Genomic DNA, 15,410 nt, shown 5'->3' on the forward strand with positions numbered 1-15,410 from the left:
AAAAATATCTCTATTGACTTATTCATTCAAATGCCAATCATATTTGGTTAGATCTGAATTTTAAATTCATTTATAAGATATAAACTGTACATCTTGAAATGACAGTCATATACATATAAAGTTAATTAAGCTGAATGAAGAGGATTTAAAACAGCTGTCTCATTAGGATTTGGTCACTGAGATAAGATGTGTAGTCAGACTGTTACGCAGACATCCAATGAGATATGTTTGTAGTGTAAATTAAGCCATCCTTTATTATGTTGTGGATGTTAGGCTGCCAGCAATATGTTGTGGATTACTATGAATAGATTTGTATACCATGACAATCTATCACACAGGTGAAGCTAATCCATATCATACTTGTAAATTTTACTTTATACATGCAAACAAATAAAAAAAGTGAATAATTTGTTGTTGTTGTTGTTGTTGTTGTTGTCATATACTTAAGAACACTTTGTCTATATTACATTATCATCAATTATCACCAAAAAAGCCAACATAATATTGACTTGTTGTGTATAAATTTATATGAAGACAATACATGTACAATGTAGTCTACAGTATTTCTTTTGGGGACAACAATTAACAACAGAGATGTCAACAAGCAAAAGAAAACATTATTATACTATAATGCTATACATGTATCATTCTTATCATGGACACAGTCTCACTTCAATTACAGCGTCAAATTTTATCACAAAAATACTGTAATTTTAACTGAATTAAAAACATGTGACATACCCATATATGATTGGTCATTGGCCTCACAACTCTGCTTCAATTGTATAGACAGGAGTAATTTTCCTAAGCTCTTTACGGTTAAAACAGCAAAATTGAAATGATCTTGTGAAAGCATGCCTACCCACATAATTCTCCATTTTATTATTAAGCTATAGATACAAAACTAAAAATACCAGCCAATCATGCATAATGCTCCCTAGAATGACTTTCACAATGCTAGGATAAGTAAAAAGTTATTGCATAAAATAGTCCCTGTTAGTTTTATTTCTAGTACTTTCAAATCATTGAGTACCGACAGAGCTAGAATTTAACCAGTGACTGATAAAAATGAATGGTTAATTTACATGCAACTACTGTAAGAAATGCACAATTGTGAAAGTAATTGGATCCACAGACGTTGACAAATTCTAAACAGAAATAAATCAGATTGTATATTTGGTTTGTACTATAACCCCTATACCAAGTTCAATTGATAGACAATTATTACATGTAGTACTTAATCTTGGAACTGATGTAAATGGCAGTGGCATCTGAGGTACATATTAAGTTATAACAAAAATCACTTTTACTAAATCAAAAATTAATGTTAGTGGAATATGTGTGAATTACATACCGGTACATGTAAATAGTAAAGTCAATATGGTGGCTACTCAGCCATTATGAATCCAATCAAAACAAACATGCATCCAGGTCCCATGATGTGTAATATGTGTACCAAGTTTGAACACAATTATTATCCATTAACGATAAATGCTTGAATTTGATACTATTTTAACATTAAAAGTGCCACCAATCGGCCATCTTTAATTTAAACATAAAATAATGCATATGTATATTCATATGGGCGACATGTGGAGTTTGAAAGTAATCCATTGTGGTATGATTAAGCTTCATATTTGCATCCTGCCAATTTTGAACCAATTCTATCATAAACAAAAAGACATGCATCAATATGTGCCCCAACCAAGTTCTATACACATATGATTGCACTTAGTCATTCTTATGTTGTGTAATTTCTACTCATGTTATGTTTAGCAATGGTATTAGTACAGTATTAGATTGTACTGATTGAAGTTTACACAATTTTTCAGTCAATAAATGATCTTTTTAAGAAGTTCAAGTACATTTTTTTTTTCTCAGTTATAATTTTCTCTTCATCTTACATACCATGATGTTCAATGAACAACTTGGATCAGATCTGGTTAATGGATTGAAAATTTTTATGATTTTTGTACAATTTTAAAACAAAATCTATCAATTCACCTTTTTAATTGTATCCTGAAAATGAAATAAAAGTATGTATGTGATGATGTATGTGTAAAATTTGAACTTCATTAAAACAAAATGGCTGCCAATTGGATATTTCGAATACGACTGAAAACATATAAATTGCGTATTAGGGTCGCAATATGGACAACGTATGCATAAGTTTCAGAATGACAAAATAAATGCATTATTAGCTTTGAAACATGAAACAAGTGAATTGAAACAAGTGAATTGAAACATGAAACAAATGAATGTTCACACGATATATGTATCACAAGAAGTATGATGTATATGTTACAGAGAGACCCACAGAGGTCAATCAATATTTTTTTCCACTGTGTCTGAGTGGGGACTAACTAGACATGGTCAATGACATGCCTCACTTTCATGTACGTAAATAACAGGTGTCTATGGCTAAACAAAGGCATGATATGAATACAGAAAATGCATGTACAGTATTTGTTTTACACTTCTAATATGGTAGTTCATGTCAACAATTTTGAAAATAACAGAGACCATAACTTTCGGTAAATGACAATTAAAATGCTACAGTTGTTGTACAGTGCATGTTAAAATTTTGTGTAAACAAAAATTATTGAAGTGCCTCGTATGCATCACTAGGAGTTCTATAGCGATGAATTAAGCATTTTAAGTCATGAAAAATGACATTGTCCATGAATTGAATACAGTTGCTATGAATAGAGATGTGTCTGTGGTTGCTAAAGCACCACAAGAAAAATGTTATCAAACTAAAAGCATTTTCAAAGTTTTAGCAAATATATGGTTTTCAACCGAATTCTTTACAATCCAAAATGACGAACATAATTTATATCAATCTGCATATTATTTGCATATAATGATTATGCATATTATTATTATTATACTACTATATGCATATTATTTACATATCATTTACCTATTATTGATTAGGGGGAATATTTTAAATTGTACACTTTTTTTTAATTTAATTCAAACAAATGTACATATTGAAATACATAAAACAAATAGCTCCACTGTCCTACAAAAAGATTGTGGTATCCAAGTTGAGCAATGCATACCAATAAGACTGCCAGTGCAATTTGATACTAATTATCAAAGCAAATGAGCTGGTAGTTTTCAAGAAAATGTCAAAAATATAAGCCAATCAAAGAAAGCTTAGAAAGAACTCCCTTGTGCATTAAAAATTAATTCAAAATTACTTGTACATGAGATATTGTTGGAAAAGCTGAAAACTAATTATGTAAATCAGGTAACTAATTATGAATTATTATGCTAATTAGAGAATTAATATGAACAAATTTTAACCCAAAATTAATCAGGCCTGTATATTGTCCTAGAGCATTTATGTACCAAATTTTATTCAAATGTGATGATCAGTAATTGAGATATCAGTGTTAATTAATTATGTTAATTAGGTGTTTAATAAGCATAAATATTTACCAAAAACTAATTGGGTTTCTGCACAGTTCTTTTTAAAAGTTTCATTAAAATCCAAGTTGTGGTTCTTTATATATCAGTGGAACATTATGCAAATTAGGTAATTAATATCCAATTAAAACTAATCAGGTCTCTGCATAATCCTAGAAGATCTATGTAGCAAGTTCCATTGAAATGTGATGATTACTACTTGAAATATCAAAAGCTGAAAATTAATTAATTATGCAAACTAGGTAATTAATATGTACTCATATTACCCTAAAAACTATCAGGTCTGTGCAGTGTCCTATGACATCTATGTACCAAATTTCATTGAAATGTGATGATTACTACTTGAAATATCAAAAGCTGAAAATTAATTAATTATGCAAATTAGGTAATTAATATGTACTCATATTACCCTAAAAACTATCAGATCTGTGCAGTGTCCTATGACATCTATGTACCAAGTTTTATTGAAATGTGATGATTAGTATTTGAGACATCAGTGGAAAAGCCGAAAATTGATTAATCATTATGCAAATTAGGTAATTAATATTGCACAGATTTTTACCCAAAACTAATCAAATCTGCACATTAGTTTGGAGCATCTATGTACCAAGTTTCATCAAAATCCAATGAGTGGTTCTTTAGATATCAGTGGAACAGTCATGGAACAGCTAAAAAATCAGCTAATTATCATGCAAATTAGGTAATTAATATGCATGGATTTTTACGAAAACCTAATCAAATCTGCGCATTGGCCCAGAGCATCTATGCACCAAGTTTCATCAAAAATCAATGTATGGTTCTTGAGATATCAGTGGAACAGACACACACAGACACACAGACAGACACACTAACTGCAAAGACTCCCTTTTTGTGCTTCGCAAAATGAACAAATCTGACAGAGGTCCACCATGGTACCAATTGAGCTGGTAGTTTTCAAGTTGAAAATGCAATTGTTGACAAACGACAATGGATAATCACCTGTTATCTATGAGGAGCTAAAAAGTAACAATATAATTTGCAGTTATGGAAATCAATATTTTATGTAATGGTTTATTAAAAAAAGCTGCAATAATGGAAACCAATGTGTTCGTTTTATTTTATGAAGAGTATGGTCACTAATTGCTTTATACAGTGTATTGTAAAAATAAATAAATTCGATGCAATGAAATAAACCATAACAAAATTGTTTTGTTTTCGTATCAGTTTTTGGCACTCATCCATGCCAAGTGTTGAAATTAAGAAAACATTCGACCTGACAGTCGAAATAGCTTTGCTGTGCTACAAGAAAACATTCGACCTGACAGTCGAAATAGCTTTGCTGTGCTACAAGAAAACATTCGACCTGACAGTCGAAATAGCTTTGCTGTGCTACAAGAAAACATTCGACCTGACAGTCGAAATAGCTTTGCTGTGCTACAAGAAAACATTCGACCTGACAGTCGAAATAGCTTTGCTGTGCTACAAGAAAATTGTAGTAGCCAAGTAAAGCACAAATTGTTTACAATAATAATATACACCTCAAATATCAAAGCAATTGGGTTGTAGTGTTCAAGAAGAATTCAAAAATATAATTTTTTTACTAAAAATGAGAAAAATATTTGAAAAATAATTGAAGATATCATCACAAAATGAACAAATCTGACAGAGTTAATAACAGACCAAGTATTAAAGCAATTGTGCTGTTAGTTTTCAAGTTGAAAATGCAATTGTTGACAAATGACTGACAGGCCGAACGACAACAGCCAATCACCCATATGAACAGCTTCCCTCTGTCATCTATGACTGTCCATTGAGACATGTTGCTAACACCCCAACCCCATTTGATGGCTTGTAATAAGGTCATATCAAGTAAAATTCACACCATGCAGTTTGTAAGTAATATGCAGGTAAGTAATTGTTTAAGCCAACTGATGTCGATGTCGATTGAAAACGTGTCTATACCATGGATATACATATTACTGTACCCGCCCACAACACAACATTTAACCATTATAAACGTTTTTGGCAAAAACAAAAAATGTATATCATATATTGAATGACGCAATGTTATGAAAGGGTGGCTCAAGAGCTCTCATATTTTGGCATTTGGTGGTAAACTTTAACTTTGGCGAGAGTCAGAAATCTGGAAACAGCCAACTGCTTCAGGATAGGTTGGCGTGGCTAAAGCACAAGAATTATCTCAAATTTACTTGGATACGAGTAATCATTTTCAACAGCAAAATCAATAACTGTCCATTTTAGTGGGACACAGATCTAAAATGGGATACATGTGGGTAGGCATTTCACAGGCACTTTAAAGTGCCTGTGAAATGGCTGCTATTTTCACGCCTAAAGTTATCCATTGATACATAAATATTATTAATTTTTGTTTCTAAGCATGAATTATTTTTTTGAGTGAAAAAATGCGTTTTCAACTCAATCTACGGCAACTTTATTTTTGTGTATTTTAAAACGAGGCTCCTCATTAGCTTTTTATTTGCATACAGAAATTCCCCTTGTGACGTCAGAAGGGGAAGTCACATGGCAGCTTGCATTGCCGATACGTGTAAATAAGGCAAATTTCTTGTGCAGTTTTCTCGTCTTTGACTAAATTTTCACTTATGTACTTGTTCGTCGAGGAGGAATGAATCATAATGAACACACAGTATCAATTTTTGTTGCATGGGGTCGAGTTAGATGTGAAATATGTCCGTTCTGGTGTAGCTGGTCCCCGTGATCGTCACCGGCACACGTTTGTACACTGTCGCTGGACAAAATAGGTTACTAGGCATGTCACTACACTGTTTTATTTCATCGATCGTCTGAGTAAAACTTTCAAAATTAAAATAAAAGAGAACATATTTTGACATTCTAAACATTAGACTATAGTGATCACTATAAAATAATTAAAAAATGACAAATCACAGTTACTAAATAAATGACATCCGCGTGGAAATAAATTGAAATTTTGTTGAAATAGGTGAACGCGTTGGGTCACGACGAGGGCAAGTGCGTTAAAAGCGGTGTTTAATTGGATAACAAAAATAATGGAGATCGACACACATACAGATAAATTCAGAGTGGATTCGAGTTAGCGTGATCCATGGAGTGATTGTCATAATTATAACATCATATTAAAACTTTATTTGGTGGAAACACATTGACCAAGCCTGGATTTTTATTTCAGAAATTATTACGCAGATCAAGCTGCAAGCATGGAGGTAAAAAAGAACAGAGGTGTGAATTCGACATTCAACACCAATCACCAAACAATTCAGAAACTTTTAGCCTTCGAAAATGAAAACAATTAGCCGTGTGTAAGGGCTGTGTAATTTCCTGTTTGTCCGACGCTTCGTTTTCGCACGGTTACTAAAAATAGTAACCGTGGTTTTCGTGTCACTGTCAAAATTATTGCTACTCTTTACTTAACAGGGACTAAATGGTCTCTATAAAACGATAATCAGGATCGCAAAAAAAGTCAACTCATTTGAAACACTTGCCGTCTCTCTCTCTCTCTTCTGAAATCCGCCTCGGTGATCATGGTCCGGTTCTTTCAAAAGTGTTGCGCCAGGTTTATGTTGTCGGCGTTTCTCTTTAAACCTAGTTTGTTTTTTTTCATGGACGAGGACAGTTTTTCAAAAAAAAAAAGAAGCTGAGGTTAAGTGGCTTTCGTCCACTGATGTCGCACTTTCGGATCGATTAGAAACGTGCGAATACTTACACTATGACTATACGTTTCACTGCAACTGCCCGTAACACAACATCTAAAAACTCTCTCTCTCTCAAAAAAAATAAAAAAAAAAAAAAAATAAAAAAAAAATAGACAAAAAAAAAAAAAAGGGAAAAAAACGCCGACCGAAAAATGTATATCGTTTAAAAGTATACTGAATGACCAGTGTTATTACGGCTCAGGGGTATGACTTCCTCTCACATTTTGGCATTTGGTGGCGCACTTTCGGCGAGAGTCGGAAATCCGGAAACAGTCGACCGTTTCAGGATAGGTGGGCGTGGCTACAACACGAGAAATATCCCAAATTTACTTGGATACGAGTAATCATTTTCAGCAAAAAATCAATAACTGCCCATTTCAGTGGGATACAGATCTAAAATGGGAAACGTGAGGGTGGGCATTGCACAGGCACTTTAAGTTCCAGCTACAACACAGTGTTTTGCTTGCATATACGGCAAATCTCTATAGTAACCTATAGTAAGAATAATAAAAACTAATGATTTATTTGTGCTTTATAGACATTTTATTTTGATTTCACGATATAAACATACATGTATATATGAAATCATATGCATACAACCAGTAGTAACATAACACTGATTGCACTGTAAAAATAACTGAGCTAATTAAGATTTTAATTTCAACATCAATGTTATTATTTCAAAGCTAATAAAATAAAATCATATATAAAATTACATTGCAGTCTCATTTTCAGTTGTTCTCAACCAGGGTCTGCCAAGTTTTCACAAAAGTATGATGTCGCTTTTTTCTGCCATAAACATTTCTTATTTTCCGTAATTGTAGTATCATACAAAACATGATGACACATCTAAAATATTCACAGTAGAAAAATAGTGGCGACTAGTGGATGACCTACCAAACAATCAGCTTTCAAAATGTCGGCCTTCGTACTTGGTGTGTTATCAGGTGATTGATTTATTGGTTGTACTAAACATAGATTGTACAGAAACTTTTTGAGATTTTAAATGAATTTGTTAATTTTGAATAGTAAACTTAGTAAAATAGGAAGATTTGGAGTTTATTTCCCACATTTGCACTTGGACAGGCACCGATCATTTTTACATGCCTGACAGGCAGACAGGCATTGATTTGGACCCCTGCATGATAGCAGTATTATTAGTGTTATGTATAGGTACAATATTGCAGTGTCATCATAGGATTTGAGAATAAATAGCCATGCAAAATACAATACAAGGAAATAAACATATGCATCATTAAAACACTTGTACTGAAAACAAATCCAGTAGCCATGTTTTATGTTTGTTACTCATAAGACACCCACAATACATTATTCCACTATGCATCTCAAGTGCTAAATCATTACAGGTAAGCCAGGAGGTAACTAGTTTCCATTTGGGTGTAGTCAAAAACCAAGGACTATTTAGTGAACCATCCATTCGTTTTGATGACATGCACTGGCAAATATTCCTTTACACAAAGACACCAGACATAACGGAATACATAGGCAAGTAAAATCACTTTATAAGAGAAAAAATTATCAACTAGCAGACATCATGGAACAATGGTTATTAGGATTACCCATGTATGTAAATGTGTCGAAATGGGTGTAGTGCGAGTGGTTAGTGCTAGTAGCACTAATTCGAAAAAGTACTAGATCTAGCGCTAAAATGCCACTAGATCTAGTACTAAAATGTGCACAGTGCGAGTGGCATTGTTATCGCATTGTCAACAACGTCGAATAATAAGAGGGACATCAACAACCACTTTCATATGCAAACTACAAACAGTATAAAACATCGGCAATATACGCGAGAGGTCCATAATAATACTTTCTTTATATAATACCGGATTCTGCCGTAAATTCGTCCATCTAAAAAATCGCCCTGGGGATTTCACGGCTGATGGGCGCTTATTTGGGGGTAAAAATTTCAAAAAATAATTATCAAATATTTTGGGGGGACATTTTCATTGTATCCAACTACACAGACTTTCTACGCCGTCAGACGAAAGAAACTAATGCAGAATTAACAATAATTAATAATTTTTGCTGAATTAAAAAGTAGGCCACCTGAAATGTCATTACAGTGTCGCCCAGTGTAATTTTTCAAATACATTTGTCTTTATTTTATTGGTAACAAAAGTATATTTTAAACGTTTTTATTAAAAACGAACACAACTGCATTGCGTAGCAGCAAGCATCAGATGCTCAATCCGGACATGCTACGTTTCACAAACGTTGAGTATTACTCAGTAGTGATTATAATAATGCACAAAATATAAATTCGTTGATTGTTATGAAATTCAAATAAAATTCAACTTAGTTTCATCGTAAGCAAATGATTCCGATCGCATATAAACGCTTGATGCGGTAGGGTATCCGCCATGTTTCTCTTGCATGAGTTGAGCTAATAGGTCAAATCGCTAATTAACCAATCAAAATGCTGGATGATGCCAACGCGTTCAAATCACCATAGCTCATTTAAATATGTTAATGTATTGAACGCAACGCGGAAAAGATTTACCGATGTTTTAGTACGCTCTTTTGGCTTGGATTTTGATGGGAAAATGGCATGATTTTTTTTTTTAAATATGAAAAGATGAACTTAGCATAAGAAGAATACTTTAACATTGTTTACAGTGATAACAGCTCTTTGTCCAAACCAAAGACAATAGAAAACTGAGCTTACGCTAGTCAAAATAAACACGCTCTTGAATAAAAACTTAAATAGACTGATTTAGACGTCAGGAACGATTGAAATGTTTGATAAATTACGACAAAATATTTAAAAAAAAAAATTTAATATCTGACAAAAAATAGCCCTGGACGATTTCTTGGTCCCATTTTTTTTAACGCGACCATACACTGGGTTTATTTAGCTGTGAGGGGTTAAAATACGCATTTCACAACCGGAAATTCAACAGACGAACTTGTTACTTCACATGTTTTAATTATTAGCAAAAACATCCTAAGGACTCCTGAAAAATATTATTGCAGAGAAAGTGTCTAGACATATATAATATGGTCACGTTAAAAAATCAAAGTCGGCGAGGTATCATATTCCGTTAGTTCCCACGTGATACAATGTAACAACAGGATTGCGTGAATATGTATATGCCCATTCACAGGTCGCAGTACACACAAAATCCAGAGCTTTACAGGGACTTAGACGAAGAGTATACCAATTTTTTTTTATTTAGTTCACATATGGCATCATAATTTCAATTTCGAAGATCTATTTTCATTAAGTGTGGCGCCGACCAGAAATAAAACGGCACATCAGGGATTTAAAAACAAATCAACGCTGAATTCCACCATTTACATAAAGTTTCCATTCGCCATAGTTGAAAACACAAACTTCCCCACAATACCATTTCATACAGTATATCTATTTACAATTTGTAAAAATTGCGAAGTTCGACCTGCACTTTTACTGTTTCAGCTAGTTTCCCTGGCCGATCGCGTTGTTCCAAAGGTCTGTTATGACAAACGTGGGCAATGACATTCTCAATTTTTCCACTGTAGCACATTTCCAATGAATGAAAGATACAACAATTTTACGTAAATTTTAATTTATTTTCAGAGAATTACTGGATGCCTTGACGTCGCTGACAACGCGATATCAATGCCACTCGCACTATGTACATTTTAGCACTAGATCTAGTGCCGTTTTAGCACTAGATCTAGTGCCATTTTAGCACTAGATCTAGTAGTTTTTCGGATTAGTGCTACTAGCACTAACCACTCGCACTATGTCCATTTCAACATATTTACATGCCTCGATTACCGGTACATACAGATTACAGGTTACAAATTCACATACATGTAATCTTTTAGTTTCTTATTGTGTCTATATTAGCCAGTATCTCTAGAATGCAATCACTGTTTCACCAATATGTAAGTATACCAAGAGATTTTCTTGTTGTTAGATTCAATATGGAGTAATATGATGTAAAAGCGTTGAACTATTTTCATGTATCCAGCCTTGCTTCTCAGAAATGACAGAAGCGATTTCAATCAATCATACTTGTGATCATGCTTATTTTATTAAGTTATAGGTCATTTTATGTGATTAAAACAAATATGGCTGACTGGTGGCCATTTTGTTATTTATCGCTTCTATATAAGTCTTCATTTCTTGCATTGACTGATTTGATTTTCTAAACATACTTAGAGGATCCAATTTACTGCCATTTTTAGGAATAGGATAAAACTTGTTATTCTGTCGAGTGATTGTTTGCATTATTTCATTCAAACTAAGTATATGATTCTAAATTGTGGTTTTACATTACTTAGCATTAGCACTTCAATCAAATATGGTTATTATTATTATTATTATTATGTAATCATAATACATTGCCAATAACTGATTACATAATTATATTTTTAGTATAGTAACACATTATATATTGTTAAATCTATGTAATCAGGTAGATAGGACTCAAGACCCATGGCAGGCAATCCATCTAAGGGAAGGACAACTCAAACTCAAACCAGACATGTTTCCGAGGAGAGGTTTCTGAGCCAGCCTTAAGTTGTTGTTGAGGGGGGCACTCAGAATATAAGACTATCTTACAACAATGAAATACTGTAAAATCATTTATTTTCACTGACATTTAATTTCACTATTTTGATATTTTGTTTTAATTTCATAAATTTGGCAGGGAAACAATGAGTTTTACACTGGGTAATTCACATATTCACATGAATTTAATTTAGCATATTTTCACTTATCAGTAAAAATAGCTAAATTAAAAGCCAGTGAAAATTAATGTATTTACAGTACTCCATGTAGCTCCATATTGATGAGATAACAAACATTTCTACAGATGCACAACAATCACACATGTTCAAATCTGTTGTAATGTATTTTAAAAACCACAATGTTGCCAGCAAGTAAGAATCTTTAATTGGTAACACTCTGACTGCATTTGTTTAATTATATAAGTACAAAGTTTGAAATGTTCTTATAAGCATGTATGAAATAGTATGTACAGATTTCAAAGAGCACTGAAAATTGCCTCCAGTTGGACATTTTGAATCAGAACATGAAAAAACTAGGTGTACGTCAACAACCCTGCAGATTAAATCATCATACCAAATCATACTAAATTGGTCAAGCACTGAATTATGATTATTAAATGGAGCACTTCAGTCAAAAACCAAATCAAAACATGTCTGAGAAAATTACCAAAAAAAAGTGACAGCTCATCTGCCAATTTTTTTAACATTTTCTGATTGTTGTTAACTATTCTATCATAACCAATATTTTACTTTCAGGAAAAACAATGGTACAATATGGTACAATGAAACTCAATCAACTCACTATAAAGAACATGTAAAAGTAATTGTTTTTTTTCAAGAGTGTGAAATAATAGCATTAAAATAGAAATTAAAAGAATATGTTTTGGGGAAGTCAATAAATAGTACTTTATTTTTTTGGATGAACAACGTTTACCATGATTTGACCTAGCATCGGTAGGTACAACAAAAATATTCAATCACATGGTGTCAGTGTCATGCCGATGGTACAATGGAGCTTTGCCAACATTATGCAAATCTACTAAAAAATAACAATGAGACATCTAAACTAAAGTGGTGTTCTCACTGGACGAAATAAGCCAATGTCACAACGCCTTTTATTTGAGAATGTTGTTAAAATGTGCGTGTGAACAGAATACGCTGTTGTGGCGTTGGCGTTTTTGACACCGTCGTAAAAGGGGTGGACACGATCCCAAATGCCGTTGTCACACAAACTCTTGCACAACATAATGTGCTATGTTAACACAATATGACGGCCAAACGCCCTCTATCGCCGACTTATTTATGCTTGTGTAATACAAGATGGCGTCAGAGGTTACAGGTTGATTGTCGAACTGGTCAGACGAAGAAACAAGATTACTGATACTGTATGGAAAGAATCAAATATTCAAAGAATGATGGACGGAACGTCTATGGATGCTAGAGTATATGCTGTGATTGCAGAGAAAGCGACTGAAAAGGGAATGGACGGGACCGTCATTACAATGTCAACGGAAGATCAAAACTTTATGTATAAAGTACAGACAAGTGACTGAGCACAACAACAGAAGCGGTAGAGATCCAAAAACTCCAGTGTTTTTATTAAGTGAGAATGCAAGCACACAATTCAGCAGATTATCTAATATTTGCACAACAAAAAAAAACAGTGTTAAGACCGGCGTTTTTTAGACGTTTGAGAACGTAGCTTAAGTCACATCCTAGACACACATTAATAAAAATACTGTACTCTTGTTTCAAAAAAAAAAATGATACAAGGTCAAGGTCAAGTTAAGTTAAGTTTTATTGATATGGTGAGCCTAGCCTTGAACAGAAAATTATGTCTTGGTTGGGGGTTGGGGTAGAAAACATGAATTCATACACCAGGTCATTTATTGCATCCATATATGGTAACAATGAACTTAAGATTGACCTGACCTTTCAACAAAATAGTGCCACCTGATCAAATTATACCAATTTTACAACTTATAAGCTATGTTCATGTTACGAGATCTGGGCACATGCCGAAATATTTTAATCATTCATGTTTGCAGAGGGAGTACAGCAGTTGTGTTCATGTTAGTCAGACCCACTTGGTACCCACTCGTAGTTAGTCAGACCCACTTGGTACCCACTCGTAGTTAGTCAGACCCACTTGGTACCCACTCGTAGTTAGTCGGACCCACTTGGTACCCACTCGTAGTTAGTCAGACCCACTTGGTACCCACTCGTAGTTAGTCAGACCCACTTGGTACCCACTCGTAGTTAGTCGGACCCACTTGGTACCCACTCGTAGTTAGTCGGACCCACTTGGTACCCACTCGTAGTTAGTCAGACCCACTTGGTACCCACTCGTAGTTAGTCGAACTGACTTGGTACCCACTCGTAGTTAGTCAGACCCACTTGGTACCCACTCGTAGTTATAGTCTGACTCACTTGGTACCCACTCGGCTAATATCATGCCCTTATTCATCAATCTATTATTTGACTAAACATGACAGACAATACACATCATATCATTCTAAATATAAATGTCAAGATTTATAGATATATATATATATACAGTATATATATACCTAGCCAAGTAAGGTGCGAACAATGACTTTCATATTGGTATGATATCATATTGGTGAGGGATTTGGCGAGATATTGAATAGAGCCAGTCCCAGTCATACCATCACACACAGAATTACACCTGTCCTCTCCACTGTCCCGGTCCCACCATCACACACAGAATTACACCTGTCCCTCCACTGTCCCAGTCAAACCATTACACACAGAATTACACCTGTTCTCTCCACTGTCCCAGTCAAACCATTACACACAGAATTACACCTGTCCCCTCACCACTATCCCAGTTACACCATTTTTTGACATTTTTTTTTAAATTCACACATCATAAATTTGAAAGCTCATTAAGGATTTGAATAGCTTTTCATGACTTAGATGGCTATTAGAATGATAAAGCCTAGCACAGGTGTCACCAAACACAGATGGCAACAACCAAAATGTGAAATATCTCCACCATCCACAAACAAAATATTACATTTGTATCAAATATCAATATTGAGCTTTTTCACAGAAAGCTGCTTAAATTTTCACATGATTTTTTCTTTAGACAATCTTGTTTGTTAATATATAGAATATAAATAATTATAATATTTGTGAATAGTATTGCCAGTATTTTATTTTATAGACACAGCATATGTATATTACAAGTTTGACCTCATTTATATATAATTTAAAATAATTCTTAAAAATGCTTGTCATTTATATTTATGACAATTTTTCCTTAAATTTACAATATTGAGCACAACAAATAAATACAGTTCACAGATAGCTAGTAAACACTGCTATTTTAGAACCAGGGATTAATTAACTTATCAGTTATAGTGAATAAAATTGATCAACAAATGTTGCATTTTTGGTGGACTTTTTTTATAAAAAAACATTCAAAGTTGTGCCCACCAAAATAAAAAAAAACTTATGGGATATTAGTAAAAAAAAATATTTACCTGTAATTAAAGTTTTGAAGTGACATTTAAATGAGTTTGAATTGTTCAGGGAATGCAAAGGCCACCATGGTATAAGAGAATGAGTGGGATGGTTTTCCATATAATCTTACAGCTGGGATGGGGACGTCTTAATTTGAACATTAACAATGCAATAATAATTTTATCCAAAAAAAAATGATAAATTAATTCCTTGAACCTCTGATAGCTAAACACTTATGCCTCATATTTAGATAATTTTGTAAAAATTCAATTC

General features: G+C 33.5%; 1 protein-coding gene across 1 annotated transcript in view; it reads right to left on the bottom strand.

Moving 5' to 3' along the window:
- LOC102803172 (uncharacterized) overlaps nucleotides 1-15,410 on the bottom strand; it is a 39,046-nt gene that overhangs the window by 22,571 nt on the left and 1,065 nt on the right. The gene's annotated exons all lie outside the window — the stretch shown is intronic.

Source organism: Saccoglossus kowalevskii, chromosome 14, assembly GCF_978046115.1.
Source record: "Saccoglossus kowalevskii chromosome 14, keSacKowa6.1, whole genome shotgun sequence".
Taxonomy (NCBI): domain Eukaryota; kingdom Metazoa; phylum Hemichordata; class Enteropneusta; family Harrimaniidae; genus Saccoglossus; species Saccoglossus kowalevskii.